Source organism: Pseudopodoces humilis, chromosome 19 (genome assembly GCF_049639895.1).
Source record: "Pseudopodoces humilis isolate 2021_Gansu_Grassland_sample_001 chromosome 19, ASM4963989v1, whole genome shotgun sequence".
NCBI classification, from domain to species: Eukaryota; Metazoa; Chordata; class Aves; order Passeriformes; family Paridae; genus Pseudopodoces; species Pseudopodoces humilis.
Window position 1 is genome coordinate 1,194,158 of NC_142218.1, and position 15,320 is coordinate 1,209,477.

Sequence of the window (15,320 nt, forward strand, 5' to 3'; positions counted from 1 at the left end):
GGTCCCAGCTCTCCCAGGCTCTGGGGGGTGCTTTTGCCTCCTCTTGGAAGATGGAGAAATCCCTCTCCACCTGCCACCCTACCCTTGGGGAGGGAGCAGAGTTCCCTGTGTAGAATCATAGAATATTTTGGGTTGGGAGGGACTTTAAAGCTTATCTAGCTCCAGCCCCTGCCATGTACATCCAGTACAGAGGGACAAAAGCAGCCCAACAGCTGCTGGCAAACCAGGAGAGCAGGGAAAGCCCCTTTATCTCCCTGGGCTTCCATGGAAAGGTGTCCTGCAGTGTCCCCAGCAGCTGGGACCCCAGTGCTCCCAGATCAGGAGGGAGCAGTGCATCCTCCCCTGCCCAGATGGGCTGCAGGCCTCATGCTCAGCAGGGTGTGGGGGGAACGAGGGTGGGAGGAGATGGGGATGTGCTCTGGGCTCCCTGCTCAATGCTGCAGAAGGGATGAATGTCCCACCTGGGTCAGGGCACCCAGAGCCCAGAAATTCCATGGCATTCCCTGCAGATCACCCCACACTCACCCTCTGTTCAGGGGGAAGCAATGGAAGCCACCACAGCCCACTTTTCCCAGGATCAGCAGTCTGAAGCACTGTGATGTCCCTCATCCCAGCCCCTTGGGATCACACAAACCTTCCCTGCCCCGTGGAGGGACTGAGGAGGGCACAAGCAGCTGCTCTGGGCTTGGCAGGGGTGTCCTACTCCCCATGGGTGACACTGAAGCTTCTGCAGGGAGCAGAGCGTCGTGGCCTTCCCAGGAAACGGTATGACCAGCATTGGTTTCCAAATCCGGGGATGGTGCCCTCCCCCACCCAGCCTGTGGGAATTCCTGTCAGCCTGTGTGGAATTCCTGGTCCAGTTATGACCAGACACACACTGTCCCTCCAAAACCAACCTCCAGCAGCCACCCTCACTCTCCCAGAAAGACCTGAGGGGACCAGGAGCCACGTCCTGCCTTTGGATGTGGGACTGACCTGCGGCACCTCGGGGTCCCTCCTCCTGCCAAACACCCACCCGGTGATCACACACAGATCTGCTGGATCACAGAGCCCAAACTCTCCCTGTCCTATACCTGCACTGCCTCCCCATAGTGCTCTCCATGCCTAGGGCTCCAAGAAGGGCACTCAGTGATGCCAGCTGTGCCAGCCAGCCTGTCTCTGCTCAGTGGGCTGAGGGAATCCAGCTCTGGAAGGAGGCAGAAGCCCCAAACCAGTGGGGAGCAGAGCATCACCTCCATAGTGCCAGGGCAGAGCTCTGTCCTCAGGGCATGGTGCCCAGAGGGTGTCCATGATCCCACCTGGAAGGTGAGGGTGCCAGAGGCAGGAATGGCCCAGGAGCAGGAGTGTGGAGCCCAGGCTGTGGGAGCACAGCTGCTCCCAGCTCCGCTCCCTGCCCACACGCTGCTGCGTGGCGGGTGGGAGGTTTTTCTCTGCATTGCAAATCCCTTCTTGTGTGAGTGCTGCAGTGCTGCTTGAAAGGAAAACAACCCCTCTGGAGCAAGCCCAGGGGTCCAGAGCAGCACCAGCACCTCCTCCTGCCCCGGGCAGGCCTTGGTTCCGTTCCCAGGGTGCCTGGCTCAGGAGATAAAGCCAAAGCTTCCCTGGCAGGCAGCCTGGCTGGGAGCAGCACCAGCCATTCCCATTTCCCTGTGCTTGTCTCTGGCACAGACAGCCCCAGCTGAGCTCTCCCTCCAGACCTGGGAAGTGGGAGGAGGAGAAGGCAGGGGGAAGAAGGCTCCCTGGTCTGCGGCAGCTGGCTGGAAGCGGGACAAGAGCTTTGGAAAGGGAGGGAGCATCCCTGGGAGCGTGGGCCAGGTGCTGCGGGGGTGTCTGGACCACAGGGATGTGGATCCAGAACAGGGGGAAGCCAGACTGGGGGTGGGGGGGATCTGTTCCATTTTGGCATCTGCTGTTGGGCAAGCTGCTCTCCTGCGCCTGGGCAGGTCTGTGCTGAGCGCTCAGGAGCAGGGCTGCCCTTTCCCAGAGCTGTGATTCCATTCTGCAAGCCATCCACTGCCAATCCCAGCCTACTGATGCATCCCCACACCGCCAGCCCTGGCAGCTCAATCTCCTCCCAGACACATGGCACTGCTGGGCTGGGGAGACCTTCCCACAATCCACAGAAAAACAACCCCCACACCTGCTGATCCACCATTGCCAGGGGTTTGGGAGCCACCTGAATGTTTGGCACAGCTCTTCAGGAAGACAGAGACTGGATTTGTGCCCCTCAGGGACTGGTGGATGGAGGAATCCAGTACAGTACCCTAGGGTCCTTTCCAGAGGACAAGTGTTCAGGGGGTTCAGCCCAGGGCAGGAACACTGTGGAGCCCAGATTCAGTAAATGCAGGGAGCCCCTCAGGAGAAGATCTGCCCCTAAAATCCATGGCTCATCCTGCTCTGGGCACTGGGACACTGAGCAAAGGGGATGCAGGGAGGGAGGAGGGGTGCCTCTCACAAGGGACAGAAAATTCCTGTAGGCTTGGCCCAGCCTACCTGTTCCTAGTGGGATTGTTCATGATGATGGGACCTGAGGAGGAGGAAGAATAAAACATCAAACCCTAAAAACAAGGGACAGCAAGCCCTGGTAGCAGAGCCGTGTCTGGAGCAGGGTCCTGGGGAAGGATTCCAGGCACCAAAGTTCTGGGAAGAAGCCCTGAGGGATGTGTGGGGTTGGGATCCACCTGCTCTCAGTGGACCCTGTGACCACCTCACCTCTCTGGATTCAGGCAGCTCCTTAGAACAAATCCATCCATCCACCATCCATCCATCCATCATCCATCCATCATCCATCCATCATCCACCCATCCATCCATCCATCATCCATCCATCATCCATCCATCATCCATCCATCCATCCATCATCCATCCATCATCCATCCATCCATCCATCATCCATCCATCCATCCATCCATCCATCCATCCATCCATCATCCATCCATCATCCATCCATCCATCCATCCATCCTTCCATCCATCCATCATCCATCATCCATCCATCATCATCCATTCATCCATCCATCCATCCATCATCCATCATCCATCATCCATCCATCATCCATCCATCATCCATCCATCATCCATCATCCATCATCCATCCATCCATCCATCATCCATCATCCATCCATCATCCATCATCCATCCATCCCTCATCCATCCATCATCCATCCATCCATCCATCCATCCATCATCCATCATCCATCCATCCATCATCCATCCATCATCCATCCATCCATCCATCCATCATCCATCATCCATCCATCCATCATCCATCCATCATCCATCCATCATCCATACATCCATCATCCATACATCCATCATCCATCCATCATCCATCCATCCATCCATCATCCATCCATCATCCATCCATCATCCATCCATCCATCATCCATCCATCCATCCCTGCCTGCCTCTGTCCACCAGCCATCCCCATGTCCACAGTTTCCTCTTTTATCTCCACACAACCCAAATCCTGCCTGTCTGGATTGCTGCTAATGCCAGTGAATCTCCATTTATCCACCCCAGTGTTCCTGGGGGTTCCTTCCCAAGGAAGAAGGTGTGTGACTCCTGCTTTGGGTTCAGCCAGAAGATGTATCTGCAGCGCTTTGCTTGGACAGACACTGCTTTGAAAACACCGCCCAGAGCAACGGACACCAACCCTTAATATCCATCCTTGGCCTTATCCAGTCTCCAAACCAGGAAATGTCACCATTCCCCCAGTGGGCTATCCCCATGGCACGGGCAGGAGCACATCCCATGCACACAGCCTTGGCCTGACCCTTGAGCAGTACAAGCAAACACATCTCCAGGGCTCTTGTACTCCCATGTCCCAGGAGAGGGATCACCACTCTCCTGGTCAGGAGCAACAGGAGAGGCTGAAAGGCATTGAGGAGAGAGGCTGGGGGACACAGAGGAGAGAGACTGGGGGACAGAGGAGAGAGATTGGGGGACAGAGAGGAGAGAGGCTGGGGGCACAGAGGAGAGAGGCTGGGGGACACAGAGGAGAGAGGTTGGGGGACAGAGGAGAGAGTCTGGGGGACAGAGGAGAGAGGCTGGGGGACAGAGGAGAGAGGCCAGGCACACACATGTTGGAGGCATATGTGCAGGTTTTTTCCTCACTTTTCCTTACAGGAGAGAGAAGGGGAAAAAAAAAAAGAAGAAAAAAATAGCAAAATAAAGCAAACCCAACAACTCCAATTTCTCTCTTAATGAATAAATGAAACGCATCCCAAGAGGCAATTAAGCGCTTCGAACCAAACATGTGTCACATACATTAAAAAAAACAACCCAGAGAGAAATCCAGCAGCTGCAGTGAAGGGAAGGAGGCCACTGATGATTGCTGGGGGGCAGGGAACTGGGGCTGCTGCTCCCACGGGGTGTTTAGGTCCCCCAGGGGAGGGGAGTCACACACACCCAGGGGCATTCCCAGAGGTTTCTCCCACCCTAAGGACATCACTCTGCCCTGTGAACCATTCACCTTTGTGCCCCATGGGGACTGAGATCATTTGCTCCCAGGTCTTCCCTCCCAAATCCAAAAGCAAGTTTTGTCTCACCCTCCCTCCTGATGTCACCTCCAGGGAACAGCCAAACCCACCTGTCCTCCTGTCCTTTGTCCCTGTCCCTGTCCCTGCCCGGAGTGCGCTGTGTCTCAGCCTCACCACGCACTGCCCAGCTGACACTGATGGCCTTTGCTGCTGGGGGGAGGAGGAGGAGGGCTGAGGAAGGGTTTCCCTGCACTACTGAGGGGCTGTGATTGGGTTGGGCAGGACCCCAATCCTCACCCCAGCACAGCAGCCACCCCGTGGGTGGATGTCTGACCTCAATCTTCATTCCCAAATCTCATTCACATCCCTGCACCACTGCCAGAGCTTTGATACTGGGAGAGCCCTGCAGAATCCAGCCTGCAGAGAACCAGGGGCCTCTTCTTCCAGAACAGCCCCAGAAGGCTACAAAGACCATTTGTTGGCCCAAAGTGTGGAGAAAAAATCAGCTTGGCTAAAAACCCCCATGGATTTTTCTGTGACACAACTGACAGCAGCTGCAGTGAGGAATCCTGTGCTGTGAGGGCCCGGAGCTCCCAACACTCTGAGCTCTTTGGAGATGCTGTGTTTTACTTCTGGGTGGTGGCACAGGGCACCCACAGCAGCCCCTGCACCACTCCCACCCCTCGGGGTCCCACAGCTGCTGACAGGCTGTGAAGGACAAACCCCTGACAAGCTTTGGATGCTCACTGGGTTTTCTGACCATCTTCTCCCTTTGGGAGGCCAAATCCAGACTCTTTGAGTGTTTGGGTTTGGCTGTGCTGATGGAGCCGGTGTCACACTCTGGAACACACCAGGAAATCTTTCCTGATGCAGGAAAGCCACGGGATCTGTTCCTCTGTAGGTCTGCCCCGTCTGTTCACCCTGCCTGCTGCTTTCAGACACTTCCCTTCCCCATGGACCAGCAGCTGCACCAACGCTGCCCAAATGCAGAGCCCTGCCCTCCACACAGCTTTCCTGAGGGAGGAACACAGGCTTCCTGTGGGCTGAAAATTCCTGCAGGAGCCTCCTTCTCTGGCTTGTCAGAGTGGCCCAGCATCTGCATCCTGCCCCTGCCCACCCTGCCCACAGCGAGCCCAGAGCTCAGGGAGCATCACGAGCTGAAGGTGCAGACACAGAGCACAGCAAGGCAAGGACAGCCCCACGGACCCCATGCCTGGGGCTGTGACTCTGCTGCTCACCTGCCTCATGGCTGGTGCTCCCTGTGGGCTCTGTCCCCACTGCTCCGGGGCTCTGGCATTGCTCACAGCCCCAGGACACCCATAAATGTCCTGCAGTGTCCATAGCAGTGTCCTGCAGTGTCCATAGCACTGTCCTGCAGTGTCCATAGCACTGTCCTGTAGTGTCCTTCAGCGTCCATAGCAGTGTCCTGCAGTGTCCTGCAGTGTCCACAGCAGTGTCCTCCCTCTGTCCCCATACCACAGCATTGCCAGCACCTCACACCAGCTCAGCCCTGTCCCCTGAACAGCCCTGTGCCCCTGCTCTGCCAGCAGTGCCTCTGCTGCCACCAAGAGCTCAGTCTCCTCCCCCTGGGCAGAGAACAGCACCCCAGGAGAGAAGAACAATCCCCAGCATCCACAGCCTCCTCGTGCCCCTCACGCGAGGAACCCCCGGAGCCCCGCCGTGTCCCCACCAAAGCCCCCAGCACTCACAGTCTGGATGTGGCTCTCCCAGGTGGCACAGCTCTCCCAGGTGGCACAGCTCTGCCAGGTGGCACAGCTCTCCCAGGTGGCACAGCTCTCCCAGGTGGCACAGCTCTGCCAGGTGGCACAGCTCTGCCAGGTGCAGCAGCTGCAGGACGCTGCCGTCATCCGCGGGCTGCAGGCCGCTGCTGGCCCGTGCGCCGGCTGTGGCAGCTCGGTGACCGCACTCACCGGGGACCTCGGCCTGGGGAGGGACAACACACACATGAGCCCAGGGAGCTGTGGATGCACCCCAGTGTCTTCCCTGGCTGAGAGCAGAGAATTGTTAAGGTTGGAAAAGACCTTTCAGATCACCAAATGGAGCCAGCACTGCCACCATGTTCAGCACTGTCCCCTGTCCCCAGGTGCCACAGCCACACTCCCTTTGAACACTTACAAGGATGAGACTCCACCACTGCCCTGGGCCTGACCATCCCTTCCATGAAGAAATTTTCCCTAATATCCAGTCTAAACCTCCCCTTGCACAATTCCAGGCCATTTCCTCTCCTCCTGTCCCTGTTCCCTGGGAGCAGAGCCTGACCCTCCCTGGCTGCCGCCTCCTGTCAGGGACTTGTGCAGAGCCAGAAGGGCTCCCTGAGCCTCCTTTTCTCCAGGCTGAGCCCCTCAGCCAGCCCTGGTGCTCCAGCCCCTTCCCCAGCCCTGTTCCCTTCTCTGGACACACTCCAGCCCCTCAAGGTCTTTCTGGTTGTGAGAAGCCCAAACCAACCTGGCACTCCACAGAGCTGCTCTCAGCAGTTTGAGGAGAAATGGGGTTCAAGGCTTGAGAAGAGCCAGAGATGGCACCAGGAAGGGCAGGGCACCTCCCCGCTGCTCTCTGCCAGCCCGGCTGCTGCAGCAGTGACAGGCACATCTGTCCTCCCCGTGCACTTCCCAAAGAGCAGCTTACACCCAGATCAGATTAGGGGAAGAAAACTGCATTGCAATAAATCCAGGGAGGGAACTGGCTGCTGGGGCTTTATTCTGAGAGGAGCCTTCAAGATAAGAGCATTAAGAGGGGATGAAGCAGCTTTGGTGAAGGGATGGTCCGAGCTGGTCCCTTGTCTGGGATTTGGCAGAGGCAGACGGCTGTGCCATGCTCTGGCACCTGGGAGCAGCTCCACACATCCTGTCACACCTGAGCAGGCTCTCCATGGCTGCAGGACATGGGGAACTCCAAGCAGGACAGGGCACAGCACACAGGGCATCACTCCAAATAACAGGAGCCTGGAATTCCAAGTGGGAAGGACAGCGCAGTGCTCAGGGGGACACCTCAGAGCAGGGTGGGATCTGTCCCACAGCCCCTCCTTCCAGTGAGGAGACCCAACACCTTCCAGATCTGAGTGCACTTCAGCCCCAAGCAGCCGCTGGATTCCCTTCCCTGGGAAGTCCCTCCCTGGAATGCGGGTCGGGAATGCACTTTGCAGGGCTCTGCTCCTCCCCAGAGCCTCAGATTCCCGAGAGCCATCCTCACCTGGGTGTCCTCCAGCCCAGCCCATGCCCCGGGGATGCTGCAGCAAGGCAGGCAGGAGCTGCCTGCTCTCCAGCTTGCTCCTCTGGGGGAGGCAGGCACCTTTCCTGCCTCCTGTCCCTGGAGAGAGAATCCCCACAGCAGCAGTGGGGGGACAGGGAAGGAGAAGTGTCCCTCTGCGTCCCCGGGGAAGGCTGAGGGGAGCCACCTGCTCCCACCCACCTGGAGGAGCCCCCTGGGATGGGGTCAGTGGTGAGAGCTCAGGGGGAAGGCCCCTCCTGCCAGGGTGACCAGTTGGGCTGGTGATGAGGGGACAGTGGCTGGGCTGGCCCCTCCTGTGCTCTGCCAGCTCAGCCAGCAGTGGATGGAACCAGCCCTGCAGCCTGGTGTAAGTAATTGAGGGAAGAACATTTGTAAGGCAGGAGACAGCTGGATTAAAAAGGTGAAGCCCAAAAAGCAAATGCAGAGAGAATCACTGATAATGGATAGGAAAGCAGTGTTTGAGTCCAGCTTTTCCCTGGATGCACTGGTGAGCAGCAGCAACGCAAAGCGAGCTGAGATCAAACCACGGAAAGAACCTGGGCAGCCATGGGGGCTTGGAATCACAGATAATAAAGGTTGGAAAAGCTCTCTAAGATCATTGAATCTAACCCTTAACCCAGCACTGCCAAGGCCACCACTAGCCCCTGTCCCCAGGTGCCACAGCCACATGCCTCTTGAACACCTTCCAGGGATGGTGACTCCACTGCCCTGGGCAGCTGTGCCAGGGCCTGACCACCCTTTCCATGAAGAAATTTCCCCTAAAATCCAATCTAAACCTCATCTGGCACCATTTGAGGCTGTTTCCTCTTATCCTGTCCCTGTTCCGTGGGAGCAAACCCTGACCCCCACCCTGGCTGTCCCCTCCTGTCAGGGAGTTGTGCAGAGCCAGAAGGTGCCCCTGAGCCTCCTTTTCTCCAGGCTGAGACCCCCAGCTCCCTCAGCCCCTCCTGGACCCTTCCCAGGCTCCATCCCCTCCCCTGGTTGCAGAGGCTGTGCTTTGGAGAGGTGTCCAGGTGACACTGCTGCCACCCCACATGGCCCCAGAGGTGCCTCCTCCCCTGCACTGCCAGGCCCTGGTCCCTTCCCTGCAGAGCTCCCCGAACATCTGGCGAGTGTTCCTTGAGGGCACCGCCCAGACACACAGAAAGGTCATTACTGCAGTTTGCTTTGCTAATTGCTGCTCATCAGATGCTTCCTTGGCAAGGTGGGAAAGACATTTGGGTCGGAAAAAAGTAAATTGAGTTTGTAAGGCAGAAGAATTCCCAACTGCTCCTTCTGTACGAGGGGCTGAGCAGACCCAGCCCTACCCAAAGCAGGGGCTGCTCCTCCAGGCAGCCTGGACAGAGCCTTGGGATGGATCCATCCATGGTGGGGGAGAGCAGAGGAGCCAAGGTGAGCCCAGCTGAGGAGGGTCAGACCTGTCACCCCCAGAGCAGCAGAGCAGGACATCACAGTCCCACCCCCCTGTGACTGTCCCCCTGCAGCCTCACCACGCCTCACTGGAGCCCATCACAAGGCACAAAGTGCTGTGCCATCATCTCTGGATGAGACCACCACCAGGACACCTCCACACCCTCGCAGCACAGCCCAGGGACCACCTCCCCACACTCTGCTGTCTTTTCTTTCAGGATCCAGGCAATCTCCAACAGGCTCCAACTCCTGTTCCCTCATCCTCAAACACAAACCAGAGCCTTGCATTCCAGCTGCCTCCCAAACCGTTTCCTGCCAGCTCTGAAACTCAGCTGGTCCCAGCAGGTCACTGTCCTACTTGGTTTCCTTAAAAAACCAGATTGCTCCAGTGTCCTGGATGCCCCACACACGCTGTAAATGCCCTTGCATGCTGCAGATCCCAGCCCTGCACAACATCAGCACAAAAACCTTCTCCAGAATGGCCAGTGAGCCCTGCATCTGCCTGCAACTGGCATCAAGGGGCACAGAGGGGCAAGGCCTTGCCAAAGAGATCCCAGAGAACCAAGAGAAGAACCAGGGATGGTGCTTGGCTCTCCCAAAGCCGTGACTCACGGCCCCTTGATCCCACACACTTGGACAAGGAGATGGAACAGCCCAGAAGCCTCCATCTCCCAGGGGTGGGGACAATGGCTGTGGCAGTGCTTGCAGCCTTATTCCCTGGACAAACACCCTGGGCCATCCCCAGCACAATCTGGGCAGAGAGATGCACACAACAGAGAAGCACCAGCCCCCACCCAGCCATGGAGAAGAGCTGCCAGGATCACCATGTCCAGGATCTCTGAAACCACCCACGGAGCACTGAAAAGCCGTGCTGGAATATTGGTGCAGGAGTCCAGGAGTCCAGTCACCCAGCATGCCAGGACCAGTTGTGCCAGGCGTGGGGACACTGGTGCTGGTGTCTGAGTCACCAGCTGCCCCCTCCAGGGCAGACACAGCCCCTGCCCCCATTCCCAGGGCAGGGGGAGCAGCCTCCCCTTGGAACCTGAGGGAAATTTAACCAGAAGGTTCAGGGCACAGCCAGCCCTGGATGCCCTGGCTGCCAGGCAGCTCCAAGCCCAAGGGGCAGGATGATTCCAAAGCTGGAGGAGCAGCAATGCAGGGAGTCACCAGGGAATCACCTGAGGTGGCTCCACGTCAAGGGGCAGCTGCACTGAAGGACAGTGTCACTGCTGAAGGGACACTGCCATCACTGAGGGCACTGCCATCACTGAGGGACAGTGTCACTGCTGAGGGACACTGTCACTGCTGAGGGACACTGCCATGGCTGAGGACACTGCCATCACTGAGGACACTGCCATCACTGAGGACACTGCCATGGCTGAGGACACTGCCATGGCTGCCTGACTCTCCAGGCTGTTCCCTCCATCTGCTGCCAGCCTCAGCGTGGTTGTTCCGTGGTTCCCAGTCGGATCAGACCAACTCTTCCCCTTTAAAGCAACGAGGGTGCGGAGCTGGAACAAACCCCACGTGCTGGGGAGGCTGGGCAGGGTGTGGGGACACCGTGGGGTGCTGTGGGGACCCCCAGCCAGCACAGTGCCAGCTCCCACCCACACCTCACCCGTGCCCACACACATCCCCACCTCTCCAGGGGTGAAGGCCTGGCCATGGAAAGGAACCTCTGGAGTGGAGAGGCCTCGATCCAGGGGCGGCTCTGCCGTTTCCCTCCTTTCCTTGCCCATTTCCCATGCTGCTTGACCGTCTTTCCAGCTAATTACCCCGCTCCTGCGGGCACGAGCCACGCGGCAGCTGGCATCTGCACCGGCTCCCAGAAACGACCTTGGCTGCTCAGAGGACAGCGGGAGCCTTTCTGCCTCCTAGGCTTCCCCTGAGGGACACAAGAATGCTCCAGTGGAAGGGACGAGGAGCACCTCCAGCCCCGCTGCCAGCTCTGCTCCCCAGCTCCGGGGGCACCGAGCTGTGGCTCCCGTGCTGGGGCTCACTGTCACCTCCCCAGGACCCCCGGCGCTGCCTCCCTGCAGAAACTCCCAGCTGCAGGCTTGGAAACCTTTCTCCCGCAGTTTCCCAGCCCGGTTTCGTGGCAGCACAGCCCTGAGCCGGGTCTGGCTGCATCCCCGTGCCAGCTGTGCCATGGAGAGGCTCAGCCACAACGGGCACAGAGAGCTTCGGGAGGAGCAAGGGCTGGCTCTGGGTCCTTTAGGGAGCAATGTGGGGGGCAGCATCACTGCCACTGTCACACCCTGTGTTCCCTGGTGTGGGGAGAGGTGGAGCAGAGAGGAGGGACACACAGAAGTTCTTTGGGATGGCAGCCCCTGGGAATGCTTGACAGAACAGTCCTGAGCCCCGAGCCAGGAGACTCCCCCAGGATGGGAGGAAGCTGGCAGCTGGCACACGGCTGGAGGCAGGGCTGGCTGGCCCAGAGAGGGACAGGGTCCAGCTCAGGTCATGGGATGTGCATGGGAATGAGCTGGGCATTCCCTCCTGTGGCAGGGGAGGGGATGTAGGGATGCCTCTGGCACCTTGCACCCTGCCCTGCTGGGAGGGAGGGCAGGCAGGACAGGCAGCAGGCAGGGCTGAGGGCTGGACATGCTGAGGGACTCCAGGAAATGGGGATTCTGGGGACTGTCCATCCTCATGAGCTGGGACAGAGCCAGGTCAGTGCCTGGCCACGTGTTTTACACCTTCCCGTCCTGACCTGGGGGCCAAAGGCTCAGCAGCTTCCCCAGCTCCTGTGGCACCTTGGGAAATGTCCCCTCCAAATGCTTGGGCTGCTCGGTGTGGAGATGCTGAACTCCCCAGGAGCTCAGGCAGTGACACTGAGGAGCTCAGCAGCTCCTTCTGCCTGGGTGGGTGCTGGCTTCACCTTGAGCCCCACCGTGGTACAGCTGTGTTTGTGTCTGGGGGTTTCCTTCAGTGTCCTCCCCAAACAACCTCCCATCACCCTCCACCTAACACATTTGAACATTCCTTTGCCTTAAAATAATAGCCAAGCCCCTGCCATGAGGGGCTGACTCCTGCCCTGCTGTAATAAAGAGGGAAGATGAAAAGATCAGGTGAAAATTTGCTTCTGTAGCACCTCGCTGTTGCTCCAGCTCTGTGCTCTCCATCCTTATTCCTCATTCTCCTTTCCAGGAGCTGTCTGTAACCCTTTGACAACACCCTCCTCTCTCCCAGAAGCCCGTGTCCCCTCCTGCCTGCACCGCCAGAGACATGTCACAAACCCCTTTGATGTCAGGATAATGTATAGACACAGCCCCATGTGCGTGTGTGACAAACACCAACAGCCAGCTCTGCCCCAGATCTGCTAATGCAGGGAGAAAATGGGGAAAAAGACACCTTAAAATGAATTCTTGCTGTCCAACACACACACAGAGCTGGTCTGGGCAGGCTGGGCCCCTCAAGTGGCCAGTGCCAGGGCTGAGCTGGGGTGCTTGCCCACCGTGCAGCCTGGGCAGTTGCCAAGTAGCCCCTTACAGCAAACCAGGCAGCTCCAACCCCAGGTTTGGCCTAAGGCAGTTTGAGGATGGATTTGCAGGAAGCCCTCAAGGACAGGTGCTAAAGCTGCCCTGATGAGCCTGGCACCCCTCACATCCCTGTCCAGCCCCTGCTCCAGGCTCACAGTGCCTGTGGAGCCCTCAGAAACCTCCCCCTGAGGTTCCAGCCACTCAGTCCAGCCCCTCTGACTGAGGAAGGGTTTCTCTGATCCAAGTGAGCCAACACATTCCTGGTTAGGACGGAGGGTGAGCCCCTGCCCTGCCAGCATGGGAGCAGCCCTGGCTCCAGCCTCTAGCCCCAGCCTCAGAGAGCCTCCCCAGCTCTGGGGACTCAGCCCTGACCCCTCCAATCCCACACAGCTTGGGATGAGCATAGCCAAGGACCATCCCTGGAGTGGTTTGGATGTATCCAGCACCCAAAGATGGAGAGGCAGACAAAGAATTCTGTTCTCAGACTCTCGGGTCTCCCCCTGGCTCTTGGCCTCGGTACCAGCAGGGACACATCCCGCTGCAGCCAGGGCACAGTGTGACCATGGAGGATGGACAGAGCAGCCCAGCCGGGCTGAGGAGCCCACCAGCCCCCCGAGCTGGTGGGAAGCAGCAGCTCTGGGAAAGCAGGCAGAGCTCATTGTCCTTCACAGAGCCCCTCCCCACCTCTCACAGCCCAGCATCGTTTCCATTTCCATCCTCACATCCTGCTCCTGCAGTGGCTTCACAAGCACTGACTCCCTGCATCCCCCAGGTGCCTCTGCAGAGCTGAGTGTGCTGCCAGCACATGGAGGGAGTGCGGTTTGATCCCACCAATCCCCCGGACCATCAGATCCAGTGCTAATGCCGGTGTCAACATTCCCACTGCACGTGGAGTGCCCGGAGGGGAGGACCTGTGGTGGCTCAGCCCCTGGTTTGCCTAAAGCAGCCAGTGATGCCTGGGGCCACCAACTCGTCCCTGGGGAGCGTGACAAGCGTGGCAGGCTGGCAGGCAAGCCCACGGCAGTGATGAGGCTTCGTGTGACTGCCTCAGGCTCTTGCTCATCCCGGCTCCTGACTCACAGCCCTGGCAGCGCACGAAGGGGCCGGGGGTGTGTGAGGGACACTCACCCAAGCACGGGGGTCAGGCTGGGACCTTCTGCCATCAGCAGGCACCGAACAGCAGGTCCCACTGGGGGCAAGACCAGGGCACAGAGCTGGGCATGCTGCTGGGACAGGCACTTCCAGAGAGCTGGGGATTGTTCCTCTCCAGATCCAGGCTCTGACACGAACAAAGGCCGGGCTCCATGGTGACACCCTGCTCCAGGGTGACACTGCTGCACATGGGAACCCTGCTCCTCGATCACCCTGCTCTGGATATTGACCTTGCTCCACGGTGGCCCTGCTCCTGGGCAAACCACCCACAGCCAGCCCTGGCTTGAGGCTTCCAGTTCACCCCCAGAGGAGCTCTCCCCTCCTGACCCAGAACTTTCTGTAAGAGCAGGGGCTGAGTGAGAGCAGCTCCTCACTCGCTGCTCCGGCCATGCTGCCCCTCCATCCCACAGACACCTGCTGCTGCTCCGGGAGCTGGGGGCTCTCACCACGCCCTCCATGGACACTTGCACAGCTGTCTCGGGGTGCAGCTGGGGGCTGGTTACGAGAACGAGCTCCAAACCTGGAGCATGTGGCTCCTGAAGCCTCCAGTGACTGCAGCCTCCCGTCCGAATCGCTTCCTTTCTCCTTTTCCCTCTGGCTGCGGTGCAGATGCTGAGCGTGGGGGGAGCTGTGCGGGGCTGGGAGGGGGGAAGCACGGGGAAGATGATGTTCTCCTTGTCCATGCTGCTTCACGTGCCCTCTCGGAATGCCCCAGACGGCTCTGCCCTGTTAATGGCATTCTAGGAGAGAGGCTGGGTTTATCTTTGCCGGAGTCACCCGGAGCCCTGCTCGTCACTAGCGGTGAGTAAAGCGCGGTGAGTCACTGCTGCCATTCCCCACACTCGCACAAGGCAGGGAAATGCAGCAGGAGATTGCTGCTGTTCCTTGTCACCGCTTGTAGCTCTTCCACCAGGATCTCTGCACTGCCACCCGGCCCGGCCTGTCCCCCTGTGTCCCCAGGCTCGTGTCCCCGGGCCAGGCTCGCTGACACCGTGCGTGCCCCGGCCTTCCCGGTGCTTCCAAAGGTTAATGCATGCAGGACACTTGTGCTTTCCCCAGCTATTGAGCTGCCCACTGCCACCCTGCTGAGGGCACTGTGACCTGTCCTGCGTGCTGCTGCCCCTGGCTCTGCCACAGCATGACCCTGCCCGTCACCCCTGGCCACACACACCCGAGGCCACCCCACTGCCCGTCACCTTCCCCCGGCTCAGCCCGGGCCACAGCACTGTCCTGCCCACCTCCCCTGCAGCTGCTGGGACCCCCTGGGACCCCCTCTCCATCCCCAGCCCTGCCTTGTCCCTGCGCTCTGTCTGAGGCCACACAGAGCTGCTGGCACTGGTATCATTTTATGCTCAGCACTGAAAACACAAATGCCAGCACACCTAAGACCAGACCCCTGCTTGGACGGGTTTGCCCTGGGGGTTACCCTGTCCCCAGCCTGTCCCAGCTCCAGTGTGGCCATGCCCAGCTGGTTTGCCCGTGCTGCAAAGGGCCCTGGTGACCAGGTACAGTGCCCTGCCACTGCCACCACCACGGGGACAGCAGGAC

At 59.0% G+C, this 15,320-nt stretch overlaps 1 protein-coding gene across 4 annotated transcripts in view; it reads right to left on the minus strand.

Annotated features, from left to right (window-relative positions):
- DLGAP4 (DLG associated protein 4) overlaps nucleotides 1–15,320 on the minus strand; it is a 149,791-nt gene that overhangs the window by 118,065 nt on the left and 16,406 nt on the right. For all 4 annotated transcript variants that reach the window (XM_088064658.1, XM_088064659.1, XM_088064660.1 and 1 more), the window contains exon 2: nucleotides 6,189–6,423. The gene's annotated coding sequence lies outside the window, so the exon portion shown is untranslated. The remainder of the gene's footprint in view (nucleotides 1–6,188; nucleotides 6,424–15,320) is intronic.